The sequence below is a fragment of the Amblyomma americanum genome, chromosome 1 (genome assembly GCF_052857255.1).
Source record: "Amblyomma americanum isolate KBUSLIRL-KWMA chromosome 1, ASM5285725v1, whole genome shotgun sequence".
In the NCBI taxonomy this organism is placed as follows: Eukaryota; Metazoa; Arthropoda; class Arachnida; order Ixodida; family Ixodidae; genus Amblyomma; species Amblyomma americanum.
Genome location: NC_135497.1, coordinates 532,943,643 through 532,957,450, shown reverse-complemented (window position 1 = coordinate 532,957,450; position 13,808 = coordinate 532,943,643). Strand labels below are relative to the sequence as shown.

The 13,808-nt window shown below is 48.7% G+C and overlaps 6 non-coding genes across 6 annotated transcripts; all 6 read left to right on the top strand.

Moving 5' to 3' along the window:
• The first annotated feature begins 2,414 nt into the window (after window positions 1-2,414).
• On the top strand, window positions 2,415-2,488 carry TRNAS-UGA (transfer RNA serine (anticodon UGA)). Its single transcript has one exon. It is a non-coding gene; the product is annotated as a tRNA-Ser (tRNA).
• A 3,365-nt stretch (window positions 2,489-5,853) lies between these two features.
• On the top strand, window positions 5,854-5,927 carry TRNAS-UGA (transfer RNA serine (anticodon UGA)). The gene has a single exon. It is a non-coding gene; the product is annotated as a tRNA-Ser (tRNA).
• Window positions 5,928-8,305: 2,378 nt separating this feature from the next.
• Window positions 8,306-8,379, top strand: TRNAS-GGA (transfer RNA serine (anticodon GGA)). The gene has a single exon. It is a non-coding gene; the product is annotated as a tRNA-Ser (tRNA).
• Window positions 8,380-8,794: 415 nt separating this feature from the next.
• On the top strand, window positions 8,795-8,868 carry TRNAL-CAA (transfer RNA leucine (anticodon CAA)). The gene has a single exon. It is a non-coding gene; the product is annotated as a tRNA-Leu (tRNA).
• A 2,379-nt stretch (window positions 8,869-11,247) lies between these two features.
• On the top strand, window positions 11,248-11,321 carry TRNAL-CAA (transfer RNA leucine (anticodon CAA)). The gene has a single exon. It is a non-coding gene; the product is annotated as a tRNA-Leu (tRNA).
• A 1,886-nt stretch (window positions 11,322-13,207) lies between these two features.
• On the top strand, window positions 13,208-13,281 carry TRNAL-CAA (transfer RNA leucine (anticodon CAA)). The gene has a single exon. It is a non-coding gene; the product is annotated as a tRNA-Leu (tRNA).
• The last annotated feature ends 527 nt before the right edge of the window (window positions 13,282-13,808 follow it).

Genomic DNA, 13,808 nt, shown 5'->3' with positions numbered 1-13,808 from the left:
ATTCGGCGGTCGTGGGTTCGGATCCCACCGGCGGCATGGTTGTTTTTGCTGCTGCTTTATAAGTATTTTTTTAAGGTATTTATAATTTAAGTACTACAATATCCCACTGATAAGCACAACACATAAAAAACATTCCCGTATGCACCTTGGTTTCGGTGACTGTTGGCTCCCTTCATAGGTTTGTCAAACGGGCCCCTCATTTCTTTTAACTTACCTGCTAATAGCTTAACGAGGGTCTCGGTTCTGGCAGTCTTGATGCCATAGGTAGCTTAAGAGGGCTCTCGCACAGTTTCCGCCCTCGCCGTTAGATGACGTTCCACGTCACGCTCGCGGTATTACAGGACGTGCTACGTCCGCCGCTATGGTCGAGGGTGGCGCTGGTGAACACTCTCAAGGTTCTCTTACACCCGATGAACATAAATACCCACGAGAGCAGCAGATTCGACAGCCGTCGCCGTAGCTCAGTTGGTAAGAGCACCGAGCGCGATATTCGAAGGTTGTGGGTTCTGATCCCACCGGCGGCATGGTTGTTTTTTCTGTTGCATTATAAGTAATTTTCTTTAGGCGATTTATTAATCTAAGTACTATAATATCCCACTGGTAAGCACAACACATAAAAAAACATTCCCCTGTGCACCTTGTTTCGGTGACTGTAGGCTCCCTTCATAGGTTTGTCAAACGGGCCCCTCATTTCCTTTAACTTACCTGCTAATAGCTTAGCGAGGGTCTCGGTTCTGGCAGTCTTGATGCCATAGGTAGATTAAGAGGGCTCTTGCACAGTTTCCGCCCTCGCCGTTAGGTGACGTTCCACGTCACGCTCGCTGTATTACAGGACGTGCTACGTCCGCCGCTAAGGTCGAGGGTGGCGCTGGTGAACACTCTCAAGGTTCGCTTACACCCAATGAACATAAATACCCACGAGAGCAGCAGATTGGACAGCCGTCGCCGTAGCTCAGTTGGTAAGAGCACCGGACGCGATATTCGGAGGTCGTGGGTTCGGATCCCACCGGCGGCATGGTTGTTTTTTCTGTTGCTTTAAAGTAATTTTCTTTAAGCGATTTATTAATCTAAGTGCTATAATATCCGAGTGGTAAGCACAACACATAAAAAAACATTCCCCTATGCACCTTGGTTTCGGTGACTGTTGGCTCCCTTCATAGGTTTGTGAAACGGGCCCCTCATTTCCTTTAACATACCTGCTAATAGCTTAGCGAGGGTCTCGGTTCTAGCAGTTTTGATGCCATAGGTAGCTTATGAGGGCTCTCGCACAGTTTCCGCCCTCGCCGTTAGGTGACGTTCCACGTCACGCTCGCGGTATTACAGGACGTGCTAAGTCCGCCGCTATGGTCGAGGGGGGCGCTGGTGAACACTCTCAAGGTTCGCTTACACCCAATGAACATAATTACCCACGAGAGCAGCAGATTGGAGAGCCGTTGCCGTAGCTCAGTTGTAAGAGCACCGGACGCGATATTCGGCGGTCGTAGGTTCGGATCCCACTGGCGGCTTGATTGTTTTTTCTGCTGCTTTATAAGTATATTCTTTTAAACGATTTATTAATCTAAGTACTACAATATCCCACTGATAAGCACAACACATAAAAAAACATTCCCCTATGCACCTTGGTTTCGGTGACTGTTGGCTCCCTTCATAGGTTTGTCAAACGGGCCCCTCATTTCTTTTAACTTACCTGCTAATAGCATAACGAGGGTCTCGGTTTTGGCAGTCTTCATGCCATAGGTAGCTTAAGAGGGCTCTCGCACATTTTCCGCACTCGTCCTTAGATGACGTTCCAAGTCACGCTCGCTGTATTACAGGACGTGCTACGTCCGCCGCTAAGGTCGAGGGGTGGCGCTGGTGAACACTCTCAAGGTTCGCTTACATCCAATGAACATAAATACCCACGAAAGCAGCAGATTCGACAGCCGTCACCGTAGCTCAGTTGGTAAGAGCACCGAACGTGATATTTGGAGGTCGTTGGTTAGGATCCCACCGGCGGCATGGTTGTTTTTCAGGCGCTTTATAAGTAATTTTCTTTAAGCGATTTACTAATATAAGTACTATAATATCCCACTGATCAGCACAACGCATCAAAAACATTCCCCTATGCACCTTGGTTTCGGTGACTGTTGGCTCCCTTCATAGGTTTGTCAAACGGGCCCCTCCTTTCCTTTAACTTACCTGCTAATAGCTTAACGAGGGTCTCGGTTCTGGCAGTCTTGATGCCATAGGTAGCTTAAGAGGGCTCTCGCACAGATTCCGCCCTCGTCCTTTGATGACGTTCCACGTCACGCTCGCAGTATTGCAGAACGTGCTACGTCCGCCGCTATAGGTCGAGGGTGGCGCTGGTGAACACTCTCAAGGTTCGCTTACACCCAATGAACATAAATACCATGAGAGCAGCACATTGGACAGCCGTCGCCGTAGCTCAGTTGGTAAGAGCACCGGACGTGATATTCGGCGGTCGTGGGTTCGGATCCCACCGGCGGCATGGTTGTTTTTTCTGCTGCTTTATAAGTAATTTTCTTTAAGCGATATTTTAATCTAAGTACTACAATATCCCACTGATAAGCACAACACCTAAATAAACATTCCCCTATGCACCTTGGTTTCGGTGACTGTTGGCTCCCTTCATAGGTTTGTCAAACGGGCCCCTCATTTCCTTTAACTTACCTGCTAATAGCTTAGCGAGGGTCTCGGTTCTGGCAGTCTTGATGCCATAGGTAGATTAAGAGGGCTCTCGCACAGTTTCCGCCCTCGTCCTTAGATGACGTTCCACGTCACGCTCGCGGTATTACAGGACGTGCTACGTCCGCCGCTAAGGTCGAGGGTGGCACTGGTGAACACTCTCAAGGTTCGCTTACACCCAATGAACATAAATACCCACGAGAGCAGCAGATTGGACAGCCGTCGCCGTAGCTCAGTTGGTAAGAGCACCGAACGCGATATTCGGAGGTCGTGGGTTCGGATCCCACCGGCGGCATGGTTGTTTTTCTGCTGCTTTATAAGTAATTTTCTTTAAGCGATTTATTATTCTAAGTACTATAATATCCCACTGATAAGCACAACACATAAAAAACATTCCCCTATGCACCTTGGTTTCGGTGACTGTTGTCTCCCTTCATAGGTTTGTCAAACGGGCCCCTCATTTCCTTTAACTTACCTGCTAATAGCTTAACGAGGGTCTCGGTTCTGGCAGTCTTGATGCCATAGCTAGCTTAAGAGGGCTCTCGCACAGTTTCCGCCCTCGCCGTTAGATGACGTTCCACGTCACGCTCGCGGTATTACAGGATGTGCTACGTCCGCCGCTATGGTCGAGGGTGGCGCTGGTGAACACTCTCAAGGTTCTCTTACACCCAATGAACATAAATACCCACGAGAGCAGCAGATTGGACAGCCGTCGCCGTAGCTTAGTTGGTAAGAGCACCGAGCGCGATATTCGGAGGTTGTGGGTTCTGATCCCACCGGCGGCATGGTTGTTTTTTTCTGCTGCTTTATAAGTAATTTTCTTTAAGCGATTTATTAATATAAGTACTACAATATCCCACTGATAAGCACAACACATAAAAACATTCCCGTATGCACCTTGGTTTCGGTGACTGTTGGCTCCCTTCATAGGTTTGTCAAACGGGCCCCTCATTTCTTTTAACTTACCTGCTAATAGCTTAACGAGGGTCTCGGTTCTGGCAGTCTTGATGTCATAGCTAGCTTAAGAGGGCTCTCGCACAGTTTCCGCCCTCGCCGTTAGATGACGTTCCACGTCACGCTCGCGGTATTACAGGATGTGCTACGTCCGCCGCTATGGTCGAGGGTGGCGCTGGTGAACACTCTCAAGGTTCTCTTACACCCAATGAACATAAATACCCACGAGAGCAGCAGATTGGACAGCCGTCGCCGTAGCTCAGTTGGTAAGAGCACCGAGCGCGATATTCGGAGGTTGTGGGTTCTGATCCCACCGGCGGCATGGTTGTTTTTTCTGCTGCTTTATAAGTAATTTTCTTTAAGCGATTTATTAATCTAAGTACTACAATATCCCACTGATAAGCACAACACATAAAAAAAACATTCCCCTATGCACCTTGGTTTCGGTGACTGTTGGCTCCCTTCATAGGTTTGTCAAACGGGCCCCTCACTTCCTTTAACTTACCTGCTAATAGCTTAACGAGGGTCTTGGTTCTGGCAGTCTTGACACCATAGGTAGCTTAAGAGGGCTCTCGCACAGTTTCCGCCCTCGCCGTTAGGTGACGTTCCACGTCACGCTCGCTGTATTACAGGACGTGCTACGTCCGCCGCTAAGGTCGAGGGTGGCGCTGGTGAACACTCTCAAGGTTCGCTTACACCCAATGAACATAAATACCCACGAGAGCAGCAGATTGGACAGCCGTCGCCGTAGCTCAGTTGGTAAGAGCACCGGACGCGATATTCGGAGGTCGTTGGTTCGGATCCCACCGGCGGCATGGTTGTTTTTTCTGTTGCTTTAAAGTAATTTTTTTTAAGCGATTTATTAATCTAAGTACTATAATATCCCACTGGTAAGCACAACACATAAAAAAACATTCCCCTATGCACCTTGGTTTCGGTGACTGTTGGCTCCCTTCATAGGTTTGTCAAACGGGCCCTTCATTTCCTTTAACATACCTGCTAATAGCTTAGCGAGGGTCTCGGTTCTGGCAGTTTTGATGCCATAGGTAGCTTATGAGGGCTCTCGCACAGTTTCCGCCCTCGCCGTTAGGTGACGTTCCACGTCACGCTCGCGGTATTACAGGACGTGCTACGTCCGCCGCTATGGTCGATTGGGGCGCTGGTGAACACTCTCAAGGTTCGCTTACACCCAATGAACATAATTACCCACGAGAGCAGCAGATTGGAGAGCCGTTGCCGTAGCTCAGTTGGTAAGAGCACCGGACGCGATATTCGGCGGTCGTAGATTCGGATCCCACTGGCGGCTTGATTGTTTTTTCTGCTGCTTTATAAGTATATTCTTTAAACGATTTATTAATCTAAGTACTACAATATCCCACTGATAAGCACAACACATAAAAAAAACATTCCCCTATGCACCTTGGTTTCGGTGACTGTTGGCTCGCTTCATAGGTTTGTCAAACGGGCCCCTCATTTCTTTTAACTTACCTGCTAATAGCTTAACGAGGGTCTCGGTTTTGGCAGTCTTCATGCCATAGGTAGCTTAAGAGGGCTCTCGCACATTTTCCGCAGTCGTCCTTAGATGACGTTCCACGTCACGCTCGCTGTATTACAGGACGTGCTACGTCCGCCGCTAAGGTCGAGGGTGGCGCTGGTGAACACTCTCAAGGTTCGCTTACACCCAATGAACATAAATACCCACGAAAGCAGCAGATTCGACAGCCGTCGCCGTAGCTCAGTTGGTAAGAGCACCGAACGTGATATTTGGAGGTCGTTGGTTAGGATCCCACCGGCGGCATGGTTGTTTTTCAGGCGCTTTATAAGTAATTTTCTTTAAGCGATTTACTAATATAAGGGCTATAATATCCCACTGATCAGCACAACGCATAAAAAACATTCCCCTATGCACCTTGGTTTCGGTGACTGTTGGCTCCCTTCATAGGTTTGTCAAACAGGCCCCTCCTTTCCTTTAACTTACCTTCTAATAGCTTAACGAGGGTCTCGGTTCTGGCAGTCTTGATGCCATAGGTAGCTTAAGAGGGCTCTCGCACAGTTTCCGCCCTCGTCCTTTGATGACGTTCCACGTCACGCTCGCATATTGCAGAACGTGCTACGTCCGCCGCTATAGGTCGAGGGTGGCGCTGGTGAACACTCTCAAGGTTCGCTTACACCCAATGAACATAAATACCCACGAGAGCAGCACATTGGACAGCCGTCGCCGTAGCTCAGTTGGTAAGAGCACCGGACGTGATATTCGGCGGTCGTGGGTTCGGATCCCACCGGCGGCATGGTTGTTTTTTCTGCTGCTTTATAAGTAATTTTCTTTAAGCGATATTTTAATCTAAGTACTACAATATCCCACTGATAAGCACAACACATAAATAAACATTCCCCTATGCACCTTGGTTTCGGTGACTGTTGGCTCCCTTCATAGGTTTGTCAAACGGGCCCCTCATTTCCTTTAACTTACCTGCTAATAGCTTAGCGAGGGTCTCGGTTCTGGCAGTCTTGATGCCATAGGTAGATTAAGAGGGCTCTCGCACAGTTTCCGCCCTCGTCCTTAGATGACGTTCCACGTCACGCTCGCGGTATTACAGGACGTGCTACGTCCGCCGCTAAGGTCGAGGGTGGCACTGGTGAACACTCTCAAGGTTCGCTTACACCCAATGAACATAAATACCCACGAGAGCAGCAGATTGGACAGCCGTCGCCGTAGCTCAGTTGGTAAGAGCACCGAACGCGATATTCGGAGGTCGTGGGTTCGGATCCCACCGGCGGCATGGTTGTTTTTCTGCTGCTTTATAAGTAATTTTCTTTAAGCGATTTATTATTCTAAGTACTATAATATCCCACTGATAAGCACAACACATAAAAACATTCCCCTATGCACCTTGGTTTCGGTGACTGTTGGCTCCCTTAATAGGTTTGTCAAACGGGCCCCTCATTTCCTTTAACTTACCTGCTTATAGCTTAACGAGGGTCTCGGTTCTGGCAGTCTTGATGTCCTAGGTAGCTTAAGAGGGCTCTCGCACAGTTTCCGCCCTCGCCGTTAGATGACGTTCCACATCACGCTCGCGGTATTGCAGGACGTGCTACATCCGCCGCTATGGTCGAGGGTGGCGCTGGTGAACACTCTCAAGGTTCGCTTACACCCAATGAACATAAATGCCCACGAGAGAAGCAGATTGGACAGCCGTTGCCGTAGTTCAGTTGGTAAGAGCACCGGACGCGATATTCTGCGGTCGTGGGTTCGGATCCCACCGGCGGCATGGTTGTTTTTTCTGCTGCTTTATAAGTATTTTTAAGCGATTTTTTAATTTAAGTACTATAATATCCCACTGATAAGCACAACACATAAAAATATTCCCCTATGCACCTCGGTTTCGGTGACTGTTGGCTCCCTTCATAGGTTTGTCAAACGGGCCCCTCATTTCCTTTAACTTACTTGCTAATAGCTTAACGAAGGTCTCGGTTCTGGCAGTCTTGATGCCATAGGTAGGTTAAGAGGGCTCTCGCACAGCTTCCGCCCTCGCCGTTAGATGACGTTCCACGTCACGCTCGCGGTATTACAGGACGTGCTACATTCGCCGCTATGGTCGAGGGTGGCGCTGGTGAACACTGTCAAGGTTCGCTTACAACCAATGAACATAAATACCCACGTGAGCAGCAGATAGGACAGCCGTCGCTGTAGCTCAGTTGGTAAGAGCACCGGACGCGATATTCGGAGGTCGTGGGATCGGATCCGACCGGTGGCATGGTTGTTTTTTCTGTTGCTTTATAAGTAATTTTCTTTAAGCGATTTATTAATCTAAGTACTATAATATCCCACTGATAAGCAAAACACATAAATAAACATTCCCCTATGCACCTCGGTTTCGGTGACTGTTGGCTCCCTTCATAGGTTTGTCAAACGGGCCCCTCATTTCCTTTAACTTACCTGCTAATAGCTTAACGAGGGTCTCCGTTCTGGCAGTCTTGACGCCATAGGTAGCTTAAGAGGGCTCTCGCACAGTTTCCGCCCTCGTCTTTAGATGACGTTCCACGTCACGCTCGCTGTATTACAGGACGTGCTACGGCCGCCGCTAAGGTCGAGGGTGGCGCTGGTGAACACTCTCAAGGTTCTCTTACACCCAATGAACATAAATACCCACGAGAGCAGCAGATTGGACAGCCGTCGCCGTAGCTCAGTTGGTAAGAGCACCGAGCGCGATATTCTGAGGTTGTGGGTTCTGATCCCACCGGCGGCATGGTTGTTTTTCAGGCGCTTTATAAGTAATTTTCTTTAAGCGATTTACTAATATAAGTACTACAATATCCCACTGATCAGCACAACACATAAAAAAAACATTCCCCTATGCACCTTGGTTTCGGTGACTGTTGGCTCCCTTCATAGGTTTGTCAAACGGGCCCCTCATTTCCTTTAACTTACCTGCTAATAGCTTAACGAGGGTCTCGGTTCTGGCAGTCCTGATGCCATAGGTAGCTTAAGAGGGCTCTCGCACAGTTTCCGCCCTCGTCCTTTGATGACGTTCCACGTCACGCTCGCAGTATTGCAGAACGTGCTACGTCCGCCGCTATAGGTCGAGGGTGGCGCTGGTGAACACTCTAAAGGTTCGCTTACACCCAATGAACATAAATTCCCACGAGAGCAGCAGATTGGACAGCCGTCGCCGTAGCTCAGTTGGTAAGAGCACCGGACGGGATATTCGGAGGTCGTGGGTTCGGATCCCACCGGCGGCATGGTTGTTTTTTCTGTTGCATTATAAGTATTTTCTTTAAGCGATTTAATAATCTAAGTACTATAATATCCCACTGGTAAGCACAACACATAAAAAACATTCCCCTATGCACCTTGTTTCGGTGACTGTTGGCTCCCTTCATAGGTTTGTCAAACGGGCCCCTCTTTTCCTTTAACTTACCTGCTAATAGCTTAGCGAGGGTCTCGGTTCTGGCAGTCTTGATGCCATAGGTAGATTAAGAGGGCTCTCGCACAGTTTCCGCCCTCGTCCTTAGATGACGTTCCACGTCACGCTCGCGGTATTACAGGACGTGCTACGTCCGCCGCTAAGGTCGAGGGTGGCACTGGTGAACACTCTCAAGGTTCGCTTACACCTAATGAACATAAATACCCACGAGAGCAGCAGATTGGACAGCCGTCGCCGTAGCTCAGTTGGTAAGAGCACCGAACGCAATATTCGGAGGTCGTGGGTTCGGATCCCACCGGCGGCATGGTTGTTTTTCTGCTGCTTCATAAGTAAGTTTCTTTAAGCGATTTATTATTATAAGTACTATAATATCCCACTGATAAGCACAACACATAAAAACATTCCCCTATGCACCTTGGTTTCGGTGACTGTTGTCTCCCTTCATAGGTTTTTTCAAACGGGCCCATCATTTCTTTTAACTTACCTGCTAATAGCTTATCGAGGGTCTGGGTTCTGGGAGTCTTGATGCCATAGGTAGCTTAAGAGGGCTCTCGCACAGTTTCCGCCCTCGCCGTTAGATTACGTTCCACATCACGCTCGCGGTTTACAGGACGTTCTCGTCCGCCGCTATGGTCGAGGGTGGCGCTGGTGAACACTCTCAAGGTTCGCTTACACCCAATGATCATAAATGCCCACGAGAGAAGCAGATTGGATAGCCGTTGCCGTAGTTCAGTTGGTAAGAGCACCGGAAGCGATATTCTGCGGTCGTGGGTTCGGATCCTACCGGCGGCATGGTTGTTTTTTCTGCTGCTTTATAAGTAATTTTCTTTAAGCGATTTATTAATCTAAGTACTATATTATCCCACTGGTAAGCACAACACATAAAAAACATTCCCCTATGTACCTTGGTTTCGGTGACTGTTGGCTCCCTTCATAGGTTTGTCAAACGGGCCCCTCATTTCCTTTAACATACCTGCTAATAGCTTAGCGAGGGTCTCGGTTCTGGCAGTTTTGATGCCATAGGTAGTTTATGAGGGCTCTCGCACAGTTTCCGCCCTCGCCGTTAGGTGACGTTCCACGTCACGCTCGCGGTATTACAGGACGTGCTACGTCCGCCGCTATGGTCGAGGGTGGCGCTGGTGAACACTCTCAAGGTTCGCTTACACCCAATGAACATAATTACCCACGAGAGCAGCAGATTGGAGATCCGTTGCCGTAGCTCAGTTGGTAAGAGCACCGGACGCGATATTCGGCGGTCGTAGGTTCGGATCCCACTGGCGGCTTGATTGTTTTTTCTGCTGCTTTAAAAGTATATTCTTTAAACGATTTATTAATCTAAGTACTACAATATCCCACTGATAAGCACAACACATAAAAAAAAACATTCCCCTATGCACCTTGGTTTCGGTGACTGTTGGCTCCCTTCATAGGTTTGTAAAACGGGCCCCTCATTTCTTTTAACTTACCTGCTAATAGCTTAACGAGGGTCTCGGTTTTGGCAGTGTTCATGCCATAGGTAGCTTAAGAGGGCTCTCGCACATTTTCCGCACTCGTCCTTAGATGACGTTCCACGTCACGCTCGCTGTATTACAGGACGTGCTACATCCGCAGCTAAGGGCGAGGGTGGCGCTGGTGAACACTCTCAAGGTTCGCTTACACCCAATGAACATAAATCCCCACGAAAGCAGCAGATTCGACAGCCGTCGCCGTAGCTCAGTTGGTAAGAGCACCGAACGTGATATTTGGAGGTAGTTGGTTAGGATCCCACCGGCGGCATGGTTGTTTTTCAGGCGCTTTATAAGTAATTTTCTTTAAGCAATTTACTAATATAAGTACTATAATATCCCACTGATCAGCACAACGCATAAAAAACATTCCCCTATGCACCTTGGCTTCGGTGACTGTTGGCTCCCTTCATAGGTTTGTCAAACGGGCCCCTCCTTTCCTTTAACTTACCTGCTAATAGCTTAACGAGGGTCTCGGTTCTGGCAGTCCTGATGCCATAGGTAGCTTAAGAGGGCTCTCGCACAGTTTCCGCCCTCGTCCTTTGATGACGTTCCACGTCACGCTCGCAGTATTGCAGAACGTGCTACGTCCGCCGCTATAGGTCGAGGGTGGCGCTGGTGAACACTCTAAAGGTTCGCTTACACCAAATGAACATAAATTCCCACGAGAGCAGCAGATTGGACAGCCGTCGCCGTAGCTCAGTTGGTAAGAGCACCGGACGCGATATTCGGAGGTCGTGGGTTCGGATCCCACCGGCGGCATGGTTGTTTTTTTTGTTGCATTATAAGTAATTTTCTTTAAGCGATTTATTAATCTAAGTACTATAATATCCCACTGGTAAGCACAACACATAAAAAACATTCCCCTATGCACCTTGTTTCGGTGACTGTTGGCTCCCTTCATAGGTTTGTCAAACGGGCCCCTCTTTTCCTTTAACTTACCTGCTAATAGCTTAGCGAGGGTCTCGGTTCTGGCAGTCTTGATGCCATAGGTAGATTAAGAGGGCTCTCGCACAGTTTCCGCTCTCGTCCTTAGATGACGTTCCACGTCACGCTCGCGGTATTACAGGACGTGCTACGTCCGCCGCTAAGGTCGAGGGTGGCACTGGTGAACACTCTCAAGGTTCGCTTACACCCAATGAACATAAATACCCACGAGAGCAGCAGATTGGACAGCCGTCGCCGTAGCTCAGTTGGTAAGAGCACCGAACGCAATATTCGGAGGTCGTGGGTTCGGATCCCACCGGCGGCATGGTTGTTTTTCTGCTGCTTTATAATTAAGTTTCTTTAAGCGATTTATTATTCTAAGTACTATAATATCCCACTGATAAGCACAACACATAAAAACATTCCCCTATGCACCTTGGTTTCGGTGACTGTTGTCTCCCTTCATAGGTTTGTCAAACGGGCCCCTCATTTCTTTTAACTTACCTGCTAATAGCTTAACGAGGGTCTGGGTTCTGGGAGTCTTGATGCCATAGGTAGCTTAAGAGGGCTCTCGCACAGTTTCCGCCCTCGCCGTTAGATTACGTTCCACATCACGCTCGCGGTTTACAGGACGTGCTACGTCCGCCGCTAAGGTCGAGAGTGGCGCTGGTGAACACTCTCAAGGTTCGCTTACACCCAATGAACATAAATACCCACGAGAGCAGCAGATTGGACAGCCGTCGCCGTAGCTCAGTTGGTAAGAGCACCGGACGCGATATTCGGCGGTCGTGGGTTCGGATCCCACCGGGGGCATGGTTGTTTTTGCTGCTGCTTTATAAGTATTTCCTTTAAGGTATTTATTAATATAAGTACTACAATATCCCACTGATAAGCACCACACATAAAAAACATTCCCGTATGCACCTTGGTTTCGGTGACTGTTGGCTCCCTTCATAGGTTTGTCAAACGGGCCCCTCATTTCTTTTAACTTACCTGCTAATAGCTTAACGAGGGTCTCGGTTCTGGCAGTCTTGATGCCATAGCTAGCTTAAGAGGGCTCTCGCACAGTTTCCGCCCTCGCCGTTAGATGACGTTCCACGTCACGCTCGCGGTATTACAGGATGTGCTACGTCCGCCGCTATGGTCGAGGGTGGCGCTGGTGAACACTCTCAAGGTTCTCTTACACCCAATGAACATAAATACCCACGAGAGCAGATGATTGGACAGCCGTCGCCGTAGCTCAGTTGGTAAGAGCACCGAGCGCGATATTCGGAGGTTGTGGGTTCTGATCCCACCGGCGGCATGGTTGTTTTTTCTGCTGCTTTATAAGTAATTTTCTTTAAGCGATTTATTAATCTAAGTACCACAATATCCCACTGATAAGCACAATACATAAAAAAAACATTCCCCTATGCACCTTGGTTTCGGTGACTGTTGGCTCCCTTCATAGGTTTTTTCAAACGGGCCCATCATTTCTTTTAACTTACCTGCTAATAGCTTATCGAGGGTCTGGGTTCTGGGAGTCTTGATGCCATAGGTAGCTTAAGAGGGCTCTCGCACAGTTTCCGCCCTCGCCGTTAGATTACGTTCCACATCACGCTCGCGGTTTACAGGACGTTCTCGTCCGCCGCTATGGTAGAGGGTGGCGCTGGTGAACACTCTCAAGGTTCGCTTACACCCAATGATCATAAATGCCCACGAGAGAAGCAGATTGGACAGCCGTTGCCGTAGTTCAGTTGGTAAGAGCACCGGAAGCGATATTCTGCGGTCGTGGGTTCGGATCCTACCGGCGGCATGGTTGTTTTTTCTGCTGCTTTATAAGTAATTTTCTTTAAGCGATTTATTAATCTAAGTACTATATTATCCCACTGGTAAGCACAACACATAAAAAACATTCCCCTATGCACCTTGTTTCGGTGACTGTTGGCTCCCTTCATAGGTTTGTCAAACGGGCCCCTCTTTTCCTTTAACTTACCTGCTAATAGCTTAGCGAGGGTCTCGGTTCTGGCAGTCTTGATGCCATAGGTAGATTAAGAGGGCTCTCGCACAGTTTCCGCCCTCGTCCTTAGATGACGTTCCACGTCACGCTCGCGGTATTACAGGACGTGCTACGTCCGCCGCTAAGGTCGAGGGTGGCACTGGTGAACACTCTCAAGGTTCGCTTACACCTAATGAACATAAATACCCACGAGAGCAGCAGATTGGACAGCCGTCGCCGTAGCTCAGTTGGTAAGAGCACCGAACGCAATATTCGGAGGTCGTGGGTTCGGATCCCACCGGCGGCATGGTTGTTTTTCTGCTGCTTCATAAGTAAGTTTCTTTAAGCGATTTATTATTATAAGTACTATAATATCCCACTGATAAGCACAACACATAAAAACATTCCCCTATGCACCTTGGTTTCGGTGACTGTTGTCTCCCTTCATAGGTTTTTTCAAACGGGCCCATCATTTCTTTTAACTTACCTGCTAATAGCTTATCGAGGGTCTGGGTTCTGGGAGTCTTGATGCCATAGGTAGCTTAAGAGGGCTCTCGCACAGTTTCCGCCCTCGCCGTTAGATTACGTTCCACATCACGCTCGCGGTTTACAGGACGTTCTCGTCCGCCGCTATGGTCGAGGGTGGCGCTGGTGAACACTCTCAAGGTTCGCTTACACCCAATGATCATAAATGCCCACGAGAGAAGCAGATTGGATAGCCGTTGCCGTAGTTCAGTTGGTAAGAGCACCGGAAGCGATATTCTGCGGTCGTGGGTTCGGATCCTACCGGCGGCATGGTTGTTTTTTCTGCTGCTTTATAAGTAATTTTCTTTA